The following is a 17,753-nucleotide window of genomic DNA, read 5'->3' as shown; positions in this document are numbered from 1 at the left end:
CACAGATACCCAAAGCCCCTTGCCTTTGGGGAGGCGGATTTGAGACCTATTGTCACGTCACGTCCTCGCTTGGCTGCCCTGTGAATAAACCTCCTCTTTGCTGCAAACCTCAGCATTTCAGTGTTTTGGCTTGCTGCGCCTCAGACGGAATGGTTGGGAGCAGTGGTACAGGACCCTTGCATGTGAGGGAAGCTGGTTCCTAGTAGTCACATTGCGGATGTTTTCTCCTCTCGGGGTGGGGGTGGGGCAGACATCCTGCTCTTCCGGAAAGGGAGAAACACAGGTGCCAAACCCTTGCCCTCAGCGTCACCGTCACGTAGGAGCTTGTTAGAAGCACAGAATCCAGGCCCCACCCAGAACTACTGAATACCAGCCTGCATTGAACAAGATCCCCAAGAGAGGCGTACCCATATTAAAGTTGGACAGGCACCAAGCTGTCATCGTCTTCTCCGCAGCTAATGAAAACGAAGCAAAGATTCATCCCGAGCCGACTCTGCCTCAGTCACCTGGATATCCCATGAGCTCATTTAATCCTCCCCAGAACCTGCAAATGAGACTGAGGGTCAGAGTGGTCTAGCACCCAAGGTTCCATAAGAGAACATGACGAAGGCTCACTGGAGCCCAGACTTCCAAAAAAGAAGGCCCCTGAGCACAGCATGGCACCACCACAGCCCAAACCGTGGGCCTGGAGGGTAGGCCAGGCTCCCCACGCAGAGTTCACACCATTCGACAGATGCCCACAGCAGACCACAAGGCAATATGAGAAGTAACTTCTGATTGTGGAATCTCTGAATTTTGAGATTTAAAGAAAACAATCTGTTTTCGGGGGATGGTTAAAACAGTTCTACCAAGGAGTAAAGAGAGGGCATCTCAAGGCTCCTTCTGGACTAAGAATTTAAGGCCTACTTATTGAGAAATGCTCCGTGCATTTGCTCAGCCCTACGTCAAGATGAAGTTCTCTGTGCCCTAGAAGCTTAGGTTCTAAAAAGGCCACAGAAATGGGTGAGACCTAAAAAATGCCAGAACAATGCAACGGCCTTAATCAGACTGTCTTTGCTTTGCCTTGCTTACAAGTCACTGACTTTAAACTGAATATGGTGTCATGTCTTTATGTTTCTTGAAGCTTTTTTTTCAAAAGATCATATAAAGATTTTCTTCCATGGTAAGACTTTTATATTGTATTTTTCTTAAACTGGACTGTGGTACATTTACCCTCCATCAGATGATTGCTTATAACTCACCTTGCTTTGTTAAGAATACCGCTAGAGGCTTCTATGTCCCTACTAAAGAAAATACAATTTCAGGCCCATTGAAACCAATGAAAATCCAAGATTTCAGAGCACAAGATAATGAAAATTCTCTCTATCCGCGTCTTTTACTGCTTTTAATCTGTTAACAGTCCCTAAGTGTGTCAGATGAAAGGTACTGTCGCGGGAATTGACATCATTAACAGCATTCCATACAGGTAAGTCTTGATTGTTCCAAGTTCTCAAAAAGTTGGACATATTTACTGCCTCTATGACATCTCTAGGGTGTGTGGAAGAAATAAAAAAGAGGCCTGTACAATGTATTTCTCCAAATATACACACAAATAGTTTGCACATACAAACAGGGAAACCTTATAAATAACGTATGGGGAGCAAAGTATTGTCGGTAACGGAACTACTCATTTCGAAAGACAACACTGTCACCAAGTGTCCCCTCACCAAAACTGACTGGGAATTTTTAGGGGCCACCAAACCAGAGATGGAGACTTTTAGGCACATTCTTGCCAGAAAAGAGAGCCTAGGGCATAAACCACTCAACTTGTTGGCACAAATGCCAGGGCAACCCGAGCAAGTGGATATACAAGCCTACGTAACGCTTGGAAGTAGGAAGCTTTGGGGGACTACACCTGGGCTGGTACTGGCCTCCCTCCCCAAAGGGACAAGGAGAGCAGAAACCTGGATGGAGTCAAGAGAGAGAACAAAGAAAGGCAAGGCTGGGTCTGGAGCAACGTGTGGATCCAGGAGCATGTGTCTCAGAACTGCCGGGGCTCTGCAGACCAGCTGCATCCCCATTCTCCTTGACCCTCATGGGTATAATGAACTCAGGATGGGCGCATCCCGGCTGCCAAGTCACTTCCACCTGTCCATGGAGTTGACAGTTACTTGCTCACAGTGAACCAACCTCTCTGGACCTAACAGCTACTGCAGGAGGCGGTAGTGGAGAACAAGGTGACGACAACGACCAGATGCGAAGGAGGAAGCGACGTTCAGCGGACCGACTGGGTGGACTGATGGTGTGGGGTTAAGTCTGCAGAGCTAAAGGGGCCAGATGTAGAAAAGGGAAGGGGAACCATGAGGATATGGTCAAGCCCCATCGTATGGATATTTCATCCATATGTTGTATGCAAATCCCATTCAATTTGCTCTGAGTGAACAAGAGAGAACAAAATTATCCTTTAAACCATGTCAGTGACTTTATTTACCATCTCATTTGATGAGCTCCTAGCCCAGGGTCAGAGGGAAATGGGAGCTGTGAGTCTGCCATCTCTCAGGAAGTCTCAGGCCTCAGAGGCCCCTCAGAGCCAAACTACCTCACCTTTTGCACTTTTCAAGCAACGTTATTCCTAAGTGTGAGTCACCCTCTTCATCAGGTTCTCCAAGAAACAGCAATCTCTCCCAATGAGAGAGGAAAAATGGGCTACTTTGGCTTGCTGAGGCACAATATGTAGTTCTCCAAAATGGTACCTGCCTGGGGATTTTTCAAGAAAATTAAGCATCAGTGGTGATTTGTTTGTCTTCACATAACGTATGACCCAGATGTGCTGAGAAATAAGAAAAGGACGAACGAATCAAGGGCGGCTGATCCAAGGAGGCAAGGGGCAACTTCCACAGCCTACGTGGAAAGCTAGAGGGAGGGAACATCCAGCTGGTGGGAGCTGAAGACAGGGGCCAGTCCTCCTTGGGCTCGGGATGCCACCCCCTCTTCCTACATCTTCACGCTCTCCTTCTCTGTGGCCGCTCCCAGCCATATTAAAGAGCCACAAGGAAATGCTCTCCTCCATTCCATTCTCCTGTCCTCCTATCCACCCCTCCCTTCTTTCCCTTTGCCATCAATTTCTTGACTTGCCCCCCATTTCTCCCCTCCCATCCACACTGCGGTCTGGTTTCTGCCCCCCTACTCTCGTGAAACTGATCTCCTTGAAGCCCCCAATGATTTCTCCGTTGACAAGTCCAGGGCACTACTTCTCAATCCTTATCTTTGTGACCGCCACGCCGAGTCAGATCTTAAACAACGTCTCTGTCTTGAAAATCTCTTCCCTTGGCTTCCGCGCCACCTTTCCTTTTCTTTCCATGAGACCGATCACAACCAGTGCTGCGGATTCCATCGAATTAAGGAATGCTGTTGCCAACATGTGTGAATGAGCTCAAGTGAGTAAAGTACTGAAGTAGAGGACAGCTAAAGTGAAACGTCTTCATGAATGTCCACGTGGCTGAGCAGCAAGTTAACCTTTCCTACATGTGCTAAAGAAGAAGAGTTGGGTTTTATTTTATTTACTTTTCCCTGGACTGTGTTGAATGACTGTCATCTACAAGTTCAGGCTACTTTTGGCTGAGGATTAATGCACTGGGAGAACTGAGAGAAAACTGAACAATAGAGCTGTCTTTTTCTTGACCAGTTCACCTTAGTTTCCCAAACTCTAAGTCTTTCCCGAATTCTTTCTCCTTTTTACTGTAGTAAAAGGAACATAACACAACATCCACCATTTGGATCATTTTACAATTCACCGTACCATTCAGTGGAATTTACTACTGTCACAATGTTGTGCAACTATCACCACTGCCGAGCTGCAAAACATCTTCATCAACCAAGAGGAAACCTACACGCATTTTAAGGAGTCATTCCCTATTTCCCTCTCTTCCAACCCCCTGGCAACCACTAATGTAGAATCTTTTCTGTGTGTATGGATTTGCCACTGCTGGACATTTCATGTAAATGGAACCATACCATATGTAGCCTTTCATGCCTGACTCCTTTCACTTAGTTGCATCCATCATGTAGCATGTATCAGAAATCCACTCACTGTTATGGCTGAATCCTTCATACCCTTTGAATACAAAATTAAACATACGCTGAGAATGAAGCTCTGTTTTAATGGCACATCTATTAGGCCAATTCATTGAAAGAAGCTGAAGATGGAGATATTGTTGTGAAATGATAATCGTTGAGAAGCCTCAGCCAATTGGATAATGAAAAGTTTGGGAAATGTTGCAAAAAATTATCTGCTTTGTATTAAAAGCCTATTAAACAAGGATGCAGGAGATTGTCTTTTTCTTGCAGGTAACTTAAAAGAGGCAGAAAGAAATAACTGCCCTTTAAAACACATTTTGAAAGGATTCTATTTATTCTTAATAGACGAATGGGAGTACAGGAAGTTCACATCCAATATGGACTCCCTGTCCAAACACTGTTTATCGTTCTAGCCACCACTATCGAATTATATTTCTTGAGAGTAAGGCAGCTCAATTCCTGCATATTACTTTCTAAAATTCATCCATCAAATCCATTAATACAGTATAAACAAGAGTTGTTCAAGTTTAAGTGCACTTCAAATATCAGGTATAAAGAACCCCCAGTAAGAAAAAGAATCCTATATCTCTTGCCAGAATGTGGTCAGCTCTGGGGTGCTCTGCTAGCTGAAAGACACATTCATTATTAAGGGGATAGAGGCTGTTTAAGTGGGATGAGAGCCAAAAAATTTTAACTACATATATGTGTGAAGAACAGTGCTAGGTTATCTCATATTCTATATCAGTCAAGGCTCACCATTTTACATACGTGAAAAGTAAAGTTAAAAGTGTATTAGTAGGGCTTCCCTGTTGGCGCGGTGGTTAAGGATCCACCTGCCAGTGCACGGGACACACGTTTGAGCCCTGGTCCGGGAAGATCCCACATGCCACGGAGCAACTAAGACCATGTGCCACAACTACTGAGCCTGCGTGCTAGAGCCCGTGAACCACAGCTACTGAAGCCCACGCACCTAGACCCCGTGCTCAGCAACAACGAGAAGCCACCACAATGAGAAGCCCGCGTACTGCAACAAAGAGTAGCCCCCGCTCACCGCAAGTAGAAAAAGCCCGCGCACAGCAACGAAGAGCCTAGGCAGCCAAAGATAAATAAATAAATACGTCTATTTTTAAGAAAAGTGTTTTAGTAACTTACTAAAAGGCACGCAAGCAGGAAACGTGAGCAAGAATTCAATCCCAAATCTGTCACACTGAAGTTTAAGCTAATACTTGAGATTAATAAAAGCAGCACTAATTAAAAGTTCAGAGATATTTTTTATTTCATACTTTCACTAACGCTCTTTGGAGATAAATCATGTCATTTATATGGGCCTTAGTTTTCACAACTTTAATAGTTGGAAGCTTGACTAGATGATCTGTATGTAGTCTTCCAATTCTAAAATGTTCCACTAATTTGGATTGCTACAATAATTGCCCTTGCAATACATGCATGCTGCCACCAAGTAGCAGTAGAGACTACTAGTTCCTTTTTTACCCCTAGTGGGGGTGCATTTTGACAGCGGACTTATCCGTCAATAGTACAACCTGTTAGTATAACTATAAGATAACAAAATAATCTGGTATTCTTTCCTGTAAAAGAGAAGCTTTACATTGTGTCTGTGAATCGTACCAGAATCACCTGTAGGTTTTTAAATATAAAGGAAATCCTGAACCCATTGAATGAGACTCTTCAGAGACAGGACTTGGGCATCTGGAATTTTGGGTTCCCATCATTTGTATATTTTATTTCATTTCATTTTTGCCTACGTACAATATTTGTCACGTCCTTTTGAATCTTTAAAACTTTCTTTTTGTTTTAAATTTTAGAATATTCCATAATCTTCACCTACTTTTCATAAGGTGTTATCTGTTATGTTTATTCGATCTTGTGCTTCTCCTGGTTAAGACTTCTTTCTTTCCTTTTTTTTTGTTTTTTTCGGGGCCCTGCCTCATGTCTTGCAGGATCTTAGTTCCCTGACCTGGGATTGGACCCCAGGGCCCCAGCAGTGAAAGCGTCATGTTCTAAATACTGGACCACCAGGGAAGTCCCAAGATTTCAGTTGTAAATGACTTCTTTCCCCACTCTAATTCATTCCTGGGATCAGTTTCATGTTTGGACATTAAAGCAACCTTGCATTGCCAGAATAAAGCTACTTTGATTCTGATATATGATTGTTTTACATACCATGGATACAGTTTGTGCTTCTCTTTACACATTTTGCATGCATGTTCAAAGGAGAAACTGGCCTGTGATTCTATTCTCGTAATATTCTTTATCGATTTTTTTGTTGCTGTTTAAAATTCTATACTTTATGTTTTATTTATTCATTTTTGGCTGCATTGGGTCTTCATTGCTGCATGCGAGCTTTCTCTAGTTGCGGCGAGCGGGGGTCTATTCTTTGTTGCGGTGAGTAGGCTTCTCATTGCAGCCTTCTGACCCCATGGGCTTCTGACCCCATTCGTCAGTGCTACTTCAGGTCCTCACCCCTTCCCTTCTGACCCTGGGCGGTGAAATCCTCTTTCTGCGGCTGGCGTGCGGCAGAAAGTCAATGAGGCAAGAGTAGGTTTGGAGTATCCAAGGAGCAGAAAGGATGTCAGCGTGTGGAAAACAGAGCGAGCAAATTGGAGAGGAGAACGAAACAGTCAGAGAGGAAACAGAGGCCCAGATTTCTAGGTCTGTGGAGGCACTCTGAGGACTTTGCATTTTCTGTGAAGAAGCCACTGAAGAAATTTGAGTGACATGATCTGACTTATGTTTTAACAAGATCTCTCTGGATGCCACGCTGATTAGAGACTGTAGGAGAGCAAGGACAAGCCCCAGAAGACCAACAGTTGATTCAAAGAAATGATTACTCAAACATCGTCCCCCTCCTCAGTGAAGACGCAGAGCAGCAATTGGCAAATAATGGCCACGAATCAAATCAGGCTCTCAGCCTGGATCTGCGGGACTGTGAGCTAATAATGGTTCTCACGTTTAGAAAGCTTGTTGAAGAGGAAAGAGGAGGAGAAGCAACAGAAACTGTATATGGCCCACAAAGCCTAAGATATTTAAAATCCAGAAAATGCTTTCCAACACCTGACGTAAAGCATGTGGCTGGTAGGAGGTCCTCAACCAAATTTGGAAGAGGAATACATGAGGCAGTTAGTTCCTGAAAACACTGTAAAGTGATAGGTGTCAAGAAACATTTACCCCTTCACCCTTAACCTTCACAAATGATGCCAGTTCCATTGAGCTATTGAAAAATACATTCTGGCTTTCAGAAAAATAACCCAGAGGACATTTTCTCACATACGCAAGGTCATAAACAACTGTCAAGTGAAGTTGAAATAGCAACAAATCAAATAATAACAAAAAACATTTTTACTGATTTTTAAATCTTACAAAGCATTTTCATGTTCATTATCTAATTTAATCCTCCAATCAACGTCATGAGATAGTTATTATTTCCCCATTAGAAATGACCACATATGAAATCCTGAGTGATTGCTCAACAAAAGCTGAAATCTTGAGTGTTACATCTATGAAGGCCATGGTTGGGTGTTTTCCCATGGGAACATTGGATGCTAAAATCCACAGGGATTTTCAGCTCAAGATGGCAGACTAGGAAATATATTTACTTTCTGTTCCTCCTGAAACCATATCTAAATAAAACTGTAGAAATACCAAAATGAATCAACCAATAAAAGCCAAGATATTCTGGAAGTCATCAACCACAGAAAGATTTCAACACATTTCGAGAAGGCAAGCAATGAAATGGAGGAGCCATGAATAAAATAATGAAGAAAAAAAGGCTCAGCCTAAGTAAGGTCTGCACAAAGTCACTCAGCTTTTGCTGAGCTCTGGTTATAGTAAAGGGCAGAGGAAAGAAGAGGGGCTGAAAACAAGGAGACAAACGTCATTTTAGGAAAAACACTTCATTTAATGAGCTCCAGGGAACACTCAGCCTGCTGCCATACTAACTCATGAATTACAATGGATTGTTGGTAAGCAAGACAAGAAAACAGGGAAGAAACAAAAGAAACAAAAATCAAGACACTGTTTCTAACTGAACTCTTCTCAAATGAGATCGAGGAATTATGGTTCAATGCCACAGCTGTAAATCATTTCTGCTCTTGGAGAGGTTACAAAGGGCTTATAATATTTCCCTTGTTTTCAGACAGAATTTAGGTCTGAGCAAAAGCTTTTGTGTCCTCCAACCCCCAAATTAATTGGGGATGGAAGCCCAGATTTGCTGGGACATACCATAAAAAGAATCTCAAGAGCAGAGGGTCAAACTGATTTTGGAATATATGAATTATGCCCAGTGTGAGTTTCAATAGGTTTATATATATATATATATATATATATATATATATATATATATATATATATATATACATTTTTACTGATCTATATGATTTTGGGTTCTGAAACTTCTACATGTCACATGCGTGATACATAACAGACAATGTCAGCCCCAGGAGGGAGAAAACACTCCAATGAAGCAAGCCAAAGAAACGAGTTTTAAGCAAGGTCAAGTGATGTGTAGACCAGGATTGTTCAATCCCTACATGTCATGCTGAAGCTTCCAGCGCCTGAATAACAACACATGCTTCCCTTGTCCTAGACAGCCAAGAGTACGTCTCCTCTCTTGGGCATAAGAATCCCTAGAGTTACATATGTGTAGTAAAGAGTGGACCCAGCTGTCATACTCACAACGACCAAATTGTGTTGATCGTACTTTATACCAATACATCGCTCCACGCTGAAGTTGCAATAAATGATATACTTGCTTTCTAGACATGAATGAGACGCCTTACTGGATATACTCCAGGAAGGCCAGAGAAGCTGGCTTCTAATCCATACGGCACAATTCACTGGTGAATTTCTTTCAGGATACCCCATGATTTATCTAGAATATCATCTTTACATATCTGGATCCTTCAAACTAGACAAAGGGAAAATACGGGCTTCAAGCCTCAGTTAGAAATATGGAATGGTGCCATGCTGACAACTGGTGCTCCCTGACCTGTATCTTCTGAGATTAGAACACAGTGTGGTGGATGACCAATTCATGCGTTGAACAAAAGAAGACCTCCTACAGGGCAGTGTAGCTGTTCGTTACAGGTATGGCACTTAGGGCTAAGTACCATAAGGACTACAAGAAAAAAAGAAAAACAAGTAACACATGAAGCATATACGATAAGGAGGCACCACAGTCCAGAGCACAAGCTCTGGAATCACACAGGCTTGGATCGAATCCCGGCTAAGCCACTACCATCTATATACCCTGAAGGACAGGCCAAGGTTTAAATGTTCTTTTACCAAATTTCAAAAAAGAAGTGAAGAAAGAACCTATCTGCCAGGAAGGGACATCGTGGGCTGCAGCATCCAGTCGGATCAGGGCTCTGCATCTCCTGCTCAGAAACCTTGGCCACCTGGCTCATGGTGATGCTGGCAGCTGAGCAGCCCTGGAGAAGGCGATCCTGTCTCCAGGTCTCGCAGAGGAGCTGGGGAGGTCTGCGGACGAGGTGGCCCACACCCTGGTAAGCTCTGGCTGCCTCCTGCCCTCAGGTCTGAGCAGGCTCTGGCCTCTGGGCCCCGTGGTGGGGAAGGCCTGGCCGATACATACGCAGGGCTGAGGGGCCTGCCGAGCCAGTCCCCAGGCAGGGTGAGCTCTGGAGGAGGCTTCCACAGTCCCCAACTGTCTCCGCATGGTGGCCCATCTGGTGCCAAACACCTGCCACCCACAGCCAGAAGTCCCAGCCACTAGAAAGTCCAGAAGGGGCCCCGCCCTTTGCCTTTGGGCCGGGGTTAAGCCAGCAGCTGGGCTTGCATGTGACCCCTGCCTCACCCCCTACCCCGCCCGCTCTTTCTGTGACACGTACAATGGATATGTCATAAAGCCAGGCAGAGCCAGTGCTATAAATTCAGAGGAGTTAGAATCTAGGAAGAGGCTCTCCCACTTTCACTCTCTGCTCTCAGATCAGGCAGGCAGTACCTCTAATATGGAAGCTATGGACACCACACCTCCTTCACACGCTGTCCTCTTCCATTCTGCTCCTGTTTTCCCCAGCACCCCATTTACGGCTTTGGCGGGCATCGGTGCTTCAGCAGGAAGCACGTCAGACCCCGAACCTATGGACACCACACCTCCTTCACACGCTGTCATCTTCCATTCTGCTCCTGTTTTCCCCACCACCCCATTTACGGCCCTGGCGGGCATCGGTGCTTCAGCAGGAAGCACGTCAGACCCCGAACCTATGGACACCACACCACCTTCACACGCTGTCATCTTCCATTCTGCTCCTGTTTTCCCCAGCACCCCATTTACGGCTTTGGCGGGCATCGGTGCTTCAACAGGAAGCACGTCAGACCCCGAACCTATGGACACCACACCTCCTTCACACGCTGTCCTCTTCCATTCTGCTCCTGTTTTCCCCAGCACCCCATTTACGGCCCTGGTGAGCATCGGTGCTTCAGCAGGAAGCACGTCAGACCCCGAACCTATGGACACCACACCACCTTCACATGCTGTCATCTTCCATTCTGCTCCTGTTTTCCCCAGCACCCCATTTACGGCCCTGGCGGGCATCGGTGCTTCAGCAGGAAGCACGTCAGACCCCGAACCTATGGACACCACACCTCCTTCACACGCTGTTATCATCTATTCTGCTCCTGTTTTCTCCAGCAACCCATTTACGCCTTTGGTTGGCATCGGTGCCTCAGCAGTCAGCACCTCAGACCCCGAACCTATGGACACCACACCTCCTTCCCACGCTGTCATCTTCCATCCTGCTCCTCTTTACCCCAGCACCCCATTTACGGCTTAGGCCGGCACTGGTGCTTCAGCAGGCAGCACCTCTAACACCAAAGCTATGGACACCACACCCCCTGCCCAGGCTGTCATTTTCCAGTCTGCCCTGTCTCCAACAGAACCACTACCCATTTCACACCGCTGTTCCAAGTTCTGGGAACACACCACCCAGTGATAGCAATGCCTCAGCCCATGCCTCGACTCATTTACCTGCAACGTGAGCCAACAGATAGACCAACAATTCAAAGTTATGACAGAAAGTTGAGTAAGTTATACGCTTGGAATTTCATTTATTATTATTAACAAGCACAACTGTAGTGCTTAGACTATAACAAGTACTATTCTAAGGGCTTACCAAATATTAACTCACTTATTCCTCATAATGGCAACCCTAGAGGTAGGGAATATTCATAATGTTCACTTTTCTGGGGGCAACTGAGGCCCAGAGACGTTGAAGAGCTTGCCTAATGCCACACAGTAAGTAGGTGGCAAAACCCGGGATTAAAACCAGACCGTCTAGACTTTCATCACTTTGCTGTGTCACCGTACTATAAGTTGTGGTTAGGGAAGGAACTCAATTGACAAGACTCTGAACTAAAAGGAGAAGGGAGAAATGAGAAAATGAGTGATCCTAGAAACTAGAGTAGAGTTAGGCTCAGAAATTTCTGGTGATGAGACCCGGAAGAACAAGAACTTGGTTGGAATATTAACTTGGGTAGTATCTGAATCCATGGAGAAATGGTTTTGTTTTCTGTAAAATTTAGAAAGGTCAGTTGGATGAAGATTAATGAAGACAAAAGTAGAAAGGAAAAGGAAAAGGTGCCTTAAGGGAGACATAACCGCTTCCCTCTACGTAGCCACAGGTGGGGTCCTGTGGGAAAGGATGGAGCTCTCTCTACCGGGTTGGTCACCAGGCTGAACAAGGAGAAACATGGCAACCATTGTACTGGTTTTGATGATCTCTCAAAACCAAGGCTTCAGTTTCCAAGAACGACCTACGGTAGCATAACTAGTGTGTGTCACACATGCCACTAAGTGTGTTTCCAGTCACACATTTTAACTGGAGAACTACTTCCTATGAGGTAGGCATCAGTTCCCTATGGCTGCTGTAACAAATGACTACAAATGTGCTTGCTTCTAACAAAACACACTTATTTTCTTATGGTTCTGGAAGACAGAGGTCCAAAACCAGTTTCCCTGGGCTGAAACCAGAAGTCGACAGGGCCATCCATCCTCCTTCTAGAGGCTCTAAGCGAGAATCTGTTTGTTTCCTCGCCAGCATTCCTTCACTTCTGGCCACATCAATGCAACCCCAACTTCGTCATCACATTCTCTTTGGAGTACAAATTCCCTCTGCCTCTCTCTTACGAGAACACCAGTGGTTATATTTGGGCCCATCCAGGTAGTCCAGGAGAATCTTCCCATCTGAGAACCATTACTTTCATCCCACTGGCAAAGTGCCTTCTGCCATTTAAGGTGACATTCACAGGTTCTGGAGAGTAGAATGTGGACATTTGGGGGCAATGGTATTATTCAGTCGACTACAAGGTAGATACTATTATCTTTCTCAGATGTAGGAAATGACGTTTAGGGAAGTAGTTTGTCTCAGGTCTACAATTTCCAGAGTAGAGACTTAAATTCTGCCACTGACACTTTAGGACACACCCTAAACAACTTGAATCTGTGTCCTTAACTACTGCATAATCCTTGGTTAAGAGTCACACTCAGGTATCAAGACCCAATTGAATACAACACAAGTAGTCTCCTCTTTCACTATGTTTGCCTGGTGTACTGATGAATCTTGCCCAGAGCAGAAGAGTTCAGAAAATTGTTATGCAGGTTTACGAAGAGAAAGCATTTACTGTTTGACGTGCCCGGAGTAACGGAAGGCTTTTTCAAATAAAATATGCCACCAAATAGTCAAGTGTCACAACAGAGGTAACCCCGTGGGAGTCACGAGGAGACTAAAATTAGCTCCAATTGTGCAGGAGAGAAAAGTTTCACTGAAGGCAGTTGTAGTTCAGCCAAGCCCTACAGCACAGAAGTAGGAATGTGGGTATGTACGAATGGGAAACACTTTAATGCAGAATGGATGAGAAATATGCATTCGACCTATTCTAAAACAACTGGCTTATTAACTCAGTAAATCGATTTAGTCAGTCAAACTAGCTTTAGCTGATTACTTATCCAGGGAATAGCTGTTTAGAGTAATTTTTGTCATAGAACAGTAAATATGGTTGAACTATAGCTTTAGGCTTGCTAAGTGAAATAGATTGCTCTAGATGATTTTCAAGTGACTTACTTGGTAGTACTCACGAAATCGGGGGTTAACAACTGCTTAAGAAAACAAAGAAAATTGATTTTAAATAAAGTACTTACTGTGTGAGCTATCTGTTCAGTAGCTCATGTTAAACGGATGTTTATAATCCCCATTGGACAACCAACTACTTTTTTGCAAATGGCAATGTGAATTGCTCTCGCATAAACTATAGCAATGACCACCTATCTAATTTGTTGTCCAAACCAGAAATCTTCTAACAATACTGGTGTCCTAATAAAAATAAGCACGAAGGGAACACACACTGGGTGTCTCCCGTGTGCCTGTGCATGCATCTATATCTCACTGAAGCCCCATAACAGCCCCCAAGAGAGGGACTCTGAGTGTCCCCATGCTGCTTGTGGAGAAACAGGCACAGGAAGGTTCAATAGTCTATCTACCTAATATCACACAGAGGGTGGGAGAGCCCGTTTTTAAACCACCTGCCTCCAATTCCAGGTGCCAGGAGCCAGACTCAGCCTACAGCTCTCTTCTGCTCGCCTGGAGGTGAAACAAGGTGTCATGATTAGTCAAATCCCAGTCTTCACTCATCAAGGTAGCTTGAACACCTGCACGTCCTCCAAGTAGCATGTAGCATAAGCAATAAGATGTTTGCCCCGTGATCGTCCAGGAACTTGGAATCAGCTGTGCCTGGTTAGGCTGAGCTGGTTTAGAGTGGAGAGGACCACCGATCTTCCACCTGGGCAAGTGCCTTTTGACCTCCTGCCATCAGAGGGCCGAAAACTCCAGCCTGAGAATGTGCTGAGGCCTGTAGCCTCGTTACGCCAGCTCAGAACAATGATGAGCACACGTTTTTCCAATCACCTTTCCTCATGCTCCCCATGCCTCATACTGCCCTGCTTCTTTATTCTTTATCCCACAGATACCCAAAGCCCCTCGCCTTTGGGGAGGCGGATTTGAGACCTATTGTCACGTCACGTCCTCGCTTGGCTGCCCTGTGAATAAACCTCCTCTTTGCTGCAAACCTCAGCATTTCAGTGTTTTGGCTTGCTGCGCCTCAGACAGAATGGTTGGGAGCAGTGGTACAGGACCCTTGCATGTGAGGGAAGCTGGTTCCTAGTAGTCACATTGCGGATGTTTTCTCCTCTCGGGGTGGGGGTGGGGCAGACATCCTGCTCTTCCGGAAAGGGAGAAACACAGGTGCCAAACCCTTGCCCTCAGCGTCACCGTCACCTAGGAGCTTGTTAGAAGCACAGAATCCAGGCCCCACCCAGAACTACTGAATACCAGCCTGCATTGAACAAGATCCCCAAGAGAGGCGTACCCATATTAAAGTTGGACAGGCACCAAGCTGTCATCGTCTTCTCCGCAGCTAATGAAAACGAAGCAAAGATTCATCCCGAGCCGACTCTGCCTCAGTCACCTGGATATCCCATGAGCTCATTTAATCCTCCCCAGAACCTGCAAATGAGACTGAGGGTCAGAGTGGTCTAGCACCCAAGGTTCCATAAGAGAACATGACCAAGGCTCACTGGAGCCCAGACTTCCAAAAAAGAAGGCCCCTGAGCACAGCATGGCACCACCGCAGCCCAAACCGTGGGCCTGGAGGGTAGGCCAGGCTCCCCACGCAGAGTTCACACCATTCGACAGATGCCCACAGCAGACCACAAGGCAATATGAGAAGTAACTTCTGATTGTGGAATCTCTGAATTTTGAGATTTAAAGAAAACAATCTGTTTTCGGGGGATGGTTAAAACAGTTCTACCAAGGAGTAAAGAGAGGGCATCTCAAGGCTCCTTCTGGACTAAGAATTTAAGGCCTACTTATTGAGAAATGCTCCGTGCATTTGCTCAGCCCTACGTCAAGATGAAGTTCTCTGTGCCCTAGAAGCTTAGGTTCTAAAAAGGCCACAGAAATGGGTGAGACCTAAAAAATGCCAGAACAATGCAACGGCCTTAATCAGACTGTCTTTGCTTTGCCTTGCTTACAAGTCACTGACTTTAAACTGAATATGGTGTCATGTCTTTATGTTTCTTGAAGCTTTTTTTTTTCAAAAGATCATATAAAGATTTTCTTCCATGGTAAGACTTTTATATTGTATTTTTCTTAAACTGGACTGTGGCACATTTACCCTCCATCAGATGATTGCTTATAACTCACCTTGCTTTGTTAAGAATACCGCTAGAGGCTTCTATGTCCCTACTAAAAAAAATACATTTTCAGGCCCATTGTAACCAATGAAAATCCAAGATTTCAGAGCACAAGATAAAGAATATTCTCTCTATCCGCGTATTTTGCTGCTTTTAATCTGTTAACAGTCCCTAAGTGTCTCAGATGAAAGGTACTGTCGCGGGAATTGACAGCATTCCATACAGGTAAGTCTTGATTGTTCCAAGTTCTCAAAAAGTTGGACATATTTACTGCCTCTATGACATCTCTAGGGTGTGTGGAAGAAATAAAAAAGAGGCCTGTACAATGTATTTCTCCAAATATACACACAAATAGTTTGCACATACAAACAGGGAAACCTTATAAATAACGTATGGGGAGCAAAGGATTGTCGGTAACGGAACTACTCATTTCGAAAGACAACACTGTCACCAAGTGTCCCCTCACCAAAACTGACTGGGAATTTTTATGGGTCGCTAAACCAGAGGTGGAGATTTACAGGAAGCTGAGATGTTTGAAAAATGGTTTTGGACGTCCTCCTCGAGGAACGCACCAAGCGCCATCCCAAATTGCAATAATGGCTCCAGGTTGACTCCTTGTGTGCTCACTCGTTGCAATGTGACATTGCAACTCCTCCCATCGAGAGGCAGAGTTGATCTCCCCCCCCTGAAGTTAGGTGACTGGCCACGGCCAACAGAAGGCAGCAGAGACGACGGTGTGCCAGCTCAGAGCTAGGCCCCACGCTGCTTCTGCTCTCCCTCTCGGAGCCCTGCTACCCCCAGGAGCACAAGCCCCAGTTACTAGCTGGGGCATGAGAGGCATGTGGCCCCGTCAGGCCCCCGGCCCGGCTACAGCCAGCCCCCAGCTGACCCACAGGGGTAGCAGCAATTCCAGCCATGAGAAGCAGGGTTGTGAGGAAGAATTAAGAGCATAAGCGTATGCTATAATTTATAAACCACTCTGTCAACCTACGACATTATTTTTCAAAAGCATTTTTGTTATTTTGAATCCCTGCGTGGACATATTGAAAACAGCACCCCAAGGATTGCTGGAGAGCAAAGGACGCAACCTGAAATTGAGAGTAAAATATATTAGTTTATCCAGATTCACATATTTGTATAAATTACTAGAAAATCATCTGAAGAAAAACAGACCCCCAAAGAAAAAACAGTCCAGGGTCAGCTGGGGAGTGGCTGTGTTTGGGAAAGTGGTCACACCAGGGACTCTCCAACAGGAATGGTAATGTTTCACTTCACACAGTGGCTGGAGGACACAGGAGTGTCTGCGATGTTATAATGTGAGCACGTTGCATGTAAAAGCCACTGCCGACCACATCTAGGGGATCTGATGCGTGGGAGCTGGTAGTGGGTGGAGGCATCCAGAAGGTGGTGGTAGAAGAGGAACGTTGTACACGTAACGCCTAAGGCCTGACCAGAGGACGACCACTGTTCTAGAAACTGGACACAAATCCAACTTCTACGGCCAATCTTAGAAGACAAACTGAGGCATATTTAAAGTTTTCACACTTTATGTGAGCAAAAATAGATTCAATTCAGGCACCACAAAGCGGAAGAGGTGAGGAGCACTCCAGCCACAGGAGCTGCAGAGATGTTTATTTTAAAAGGGCAGAAGCAAAGCAAGGAAATGACTGATTTGCTATGGCTTTAACGCCTAGTTGGTGGTTTGTGACTGGTTGTCCTCAGCGGTTTCGTCACCCTGAGGCGTTGACAGGCTTAGATTTGGGTTGGTTTACGTAAGCAGCCGCATCACTAGAGCCACTGCGGTCTAACGGCCTCCTTGCAGGGTTAATTTACTGACACCAATCGTCTGAGTCCTTCCTCTCACTCAGTCACTTCACTTCCTACGCCTCAGTTTCTCCTCTGTAAAGTGGATATTCAGTAGTAAATTCTCGGAGTTGTCAGTACAAATAAATAAACAAAGTGATTATTAGTAACCACGATCATGTCCTGAATGCATGGAACACGTCACCGTTTGCCAACCACCGTGTCAAGTCAGCAGAAACTACAGAAATTAAGGGCTCTCCGCAGAAATTCACACACCCGCGCACCAGGTAACGGACCACAGGCAAACGTTCACTCAGCCTTTCCTGTGTCCCTCACGAAGTGCACACTCTCTCCTGGGCGGCGCGAGCACAGACACTTAGTGGGAGTTTACTTTTAAAATGCGCTGATACAATCATGTCTCACTTTTGTTTGGATCAGTCAGCAAACGCGTTTTCGAAACCCCAAATTCTCCACACCTCCTACCTTTCGCGCCGTCCTAGTCTCGAAGTTCCCACCACTGCTCCTCAAGCCGGGTCCCCTTGGGAGGCGGGGCTGCGTGCTGGCGCACAGGGCGTGCGCTGACGTCCTCGAGCCCCGCCCCAAGGGCCCGCCCGGAAGTTTAAACCGCCGCGCCGCGTCTCGCGGGGCGTTGAGGCCGGCGCCAACAGCCGGC

The 17,753-nt window shown here is 45.5% G+C and overlaps 1 long non-coding RNA gene across 1 annotated transcript; it reads right to left on the bottom strand.

The window, feature by feature from the left end:
- Window positions 1-406: 406 nt before the first annotated feature.
- On the bottom strand, window positions 407-17,632 carry LOC132514337 (uncharacterized). The gene is made up of 3 exons (XR_009538754.1): window positions 17,564-17,632; window positions 14,452-14,588; window positions 407-544 (listed from the first exon to the last, which is right to left on the bottom strand). It is a non-coding gene; the product is annotated as an uncharacterized LOC132514337 (long non-coding RNA).
- Window positions 17,633-17,753: the final 121 nt, after the last annotated feature.

The sequence above is a fragment of the Lagenorhynchus albirostris genome, unplaced genomic scaffold (assembly GCF_949774975.1).
Source record: "Lagenorhynchus albirostris unplaced genomic scaffold, mLagAlb1.1 scaffold_78, whole genome shotgun sequence".
Classification (NCBI taxonomy): domain Eukaryota; kingdom Metazoa; phylum Chordata; class Mammalia; order Artiodactyla; family Delphinidae; genus Lagenorhynchus; species Lagenorhynchus albirostris.
The sequence above is the reverse complement of the archived record's forward strand: the minus strand, read 5'-3'. Positions and strand labels throughout refer to the sequence as shown.